This window comes from Heptranchias perlo, chromosome 34 (assembly GCF_035084215.1).
Source record: "Heptranchias perlo isolate sHepPer1 chromosome 34, sHepPer1.hap1, whole genome shotgun sequence".
In the NCBI taxonomy this organism is placed as follows: domain Eukaryota; kingdom Metazoa; phylum Chordata; class Chondrichthyes; order Hexanchiformes; family Hexanchidae; genus Heptranchias; species Heptranchias perlo.
The window spans coordinates 21167221-21170837 of record NC_090358.1 but is presented as its reverse complement, the minus strand read 5'-3'; positions in this window follow the sequence as shown (position 1 = coordinate 21170837).

Sequence of the window (3617 nt, the reverse complement as noted above, 5' to 3'; positions counted from 1 at the left end):
AATAGGAAAAATTACAGCATGGAGCAGCCCAGGGGGAAGGCCACTCCCAGTTTAATGATGCCTCATTCCAGGTGTCATTAGATGGGGTGAGGAGGAGGGGGAGGACAGAGATCTTCCTCCCGGCGGGCGGGAGGAAGCGGCCTGCCTCTGCCACCAAGAAGGCCTGGCTCGAGGTGGCAGAGGAGGTCACCTGCACCACCAACATATCGCCCACCTGCATACAGTGCAGGAGGCGCTGCAATGACCTAAGTAGGTCAGCCAAAGTGAGTACACTTACTCATTCCCCTACACTCCATCTGCCACATCACCACCCCCACCCCACATCTCCTTCTGCACAGCCAACACTACTCTGTCACATCATCCCTCATACCCACTCAAACCTCATCCTTATCTTACCTGCACTTACTCACCTCGTCAGTACTCATCCCGCCACTACCACTCAACCCAATCCTCATACAATCTCATGGCTCTATCTCATACTCACCCTCTCATGCATCTCTTTCACAGTCAGCCTCACTCAATCTGCCACTACCTGTGCTGCAGCCACAGGGCATGCATCACATATGTGCAGTAAGGCAAACGTGTCGTGAGCATGAAGGGGATGCACAAGGGTGTTTGAGGGTTTGTCATGGTTTTTACTTATATTGAATTTCTGACCAACTCACCACTTATTATATTGGCAACTACTGTCACGTCTTTGCGAATCTTGTCTGGTTTGTGCCATAATGCCCTTTCCTGAGGATCACAATGAAGACCCACAACTGATGACACCCATTGTGTCACTGCAGAGTGGGTGTAGGTGTATTTGCAGGGCTCTTTTGTGCAGACGACTGAGAGACGTCGACGATGTCCCCGGTGGCACCCTGGAAGGATGCGGAGGAGAAGTTGTTGAGGGCAGTGGTGACTTTGACAGCGACAGGTAAGAAGATGGTGCTCGGGCCAGCCAGGAGCAGCTCGGCATGAAGGAGGCTGCAGATGTCCACGACTACATGTCGAGTGACTCTGAGCCTCCATGTGCACTGCTGCTCAGAGAGGTCCAGGAAGCTGAGCCTCGGTCTGTGGACCCTGTGGCGAGGGTAGTGCTCTCTGCGGTTGCCCTCCCTCCTGCTGTGCAGGTGGATGTGTCACAGCACTGTGTTGTGGAGCTCCACGTGTCAGAGGTAGACGGTGTGGCCGGCAAGGCTGGTGAGGCTGGTGATGCTGTTCGCCCTCCGAGGAGGTCATGACTGCAGCTACGGCGGCCCCCATCCGGAAGATGTACATCTGAGGGGGTCCGCAAGGTAGGTACATGTCTCTGGACCCTGGGGTAAGTGTGCAAGTTGGTGAATTTTCTTGTCAGGAGGAGGGTGGTGGAGGCCAAACTTTGTCCCAAGTGACAGAGTGGCCTCCTGCAATGAGTGAGGGTCTCTCCCCCCCCCTACCTGTCAAATGGACCTTTGCAGCTGCCACAAGCTGATGGCTGCAACATGTCCATTTCAACTGGGAGTGTTTCCCCCAGTATGGAAAACAGTCCCAGTTGTCTCTAAAATCCCATCCCTCCTCAAATATTCCCTTAATCAGGTCTGTTAATGACCTGAAATAGCAATGTAAATAGTCTTAAGTGGCACCCCGCTGGCTTTAATTGCCTGCGGGAATCCCACATGCGGGGGCTGTGCGCGCACGTCGGCACGTCTGTGGGGAACCCGGAAGTGGGCAGGTTGGAGCCGGGCTCCGGACCCGCTCCGGGATTCCCCGATTTTCGGAGCCCCCCCCGCCAGGAACGCACCCGATAGCAGGTGCTAAAATGAAGCCCACTGTATCGATAAACTGTGCGACTGAGATTGTCAATACAATCTTTGGCCATTGCAGACAATATACAGTTTCATCACAACTCTAACTGCAACACCATTATCCTTTTGGAAACCTTGCCCATGATTTAGAATATTTGGCAGTTTTTTTCAATTTTCGTTTTCTTGTCAGATTTTTGTGATCAGTAAAGTTTTGGATGTCAATACTAGGAATTCAATCTCTTGTATCAAACACTTCCAGGGCAAACTTGCCTTGGGCTAAAGGCAGAATAAAGCTTCCCACCTCTGCGTCAACAAGAATACATCTTGTTACATTAGTGTGAATGTTACCATTTCTCACATCTGACTAAATCAATTGTCTCATCATTCTAGTGCCAATGTGTGCTCAGTTATCCATACTTTTGTGCAGTGGATAGTTAGCCTGTGGGAACTGGTCGAAATTATACAAACTCATAAGGTTCTTAAGATGGCAGACTGAGAACATTTTCATTATCAAAAATTTGAATTCAAATCAGGTCCCAGAGGTGAAAGGGAAGTGCTAGTACATCACACTGCCCAACTTAGAAATATTTTGATTAGATTGAATTAATGGAAATAACCATTTTGTTTTTAAAACTGGACAGAGCTTCCATCTAACACTGCGATGTGAAGACCTGCCTCCGGTCACTGAATTGTGGAAGGACTCCAGCGATTTAAAACAATTAGAAGAAATATTCACCCAATGTGTCTAACTAACCCTACCAGACAGGATTTAAAAAGAACATGCAAATTGACTTCTACAATTTGAAATTGGTCGCATTGTATGTCACTGGCTAAATCAATGGTGAGTCAAAAAAAAACTGTTTCCAGTTCTGTCTGTTCCATGGCCTTTATATTGATAGGTTTTTTAAAAAAAAAAATCTGCTTAAAATTTCCCATGATAGTTTTTGGCATTAAAATGTCATTTGATGCTCTTTCACTGAGAAGCAAATATTAACAGCAAGTGACCCATCGTAGTTACGTAGCCATGCAATCAATAGCTGCTAAGTGCCACTGTATTGCAATTAAAAGTCCACAGGTTATTTTACTTTGTTCTTGACTCAGAACATATGGTATGTGTCATTTGTACATCACAACGAAAGTGCAGATCCATTGGGCTCTGATAGTCTGCACATCAAATATAATGGTTACATCAATAATATTGACAATGTATCCGTGAACTGTGGGATAAAACTTTGATCCTTGTTAGTTGTGAGTGTGTTGTTAGACTGAATATATCATTAAAGTAAACATTACACTATCAATAACTTATCTGTTAAGTTTGTGGGGAAACATGAATTATACAACAGATTCACTTTTATGCATCAAGTTCATTTCTGTCATCCTTTGCTCAATAAAACTGAGGTCACTGTAGAACATTAATTTTTAGTGCATGGCCATTGCAGATCTCTCAAAAAGACAAGAAGAATTGTAACTCATGCCAAAATTATTTAAAGAAAAGCCACAGAATTTTGAGTGCCCGCTTTCAAAACTGCCAGCAAAAATGTTGCTAATTTTTTTAAAGGATTTTTTAGGGTCAAGTTGTCACTTGTTCAGACACTGAAGAAAGAGGGCAAAAGATGTGGGAGTAAGCAGAAAAAAGTTGCAAGTAATCTAATGATGTGAGTTGCTAAAATAACGAGAGCACTTCTTAGCACTGAGAATTGTAACCTATGTTACTAAGATCACCCACTCCACAACTGCTTGCAGATTAATTCCTGTCGAGCTGTTTTCAAGCACAGACTTTGAAGCTATCTATTATACTTTATTAATCGAGTTAACATTACATCACAGAAAATGTACATCAGTAAT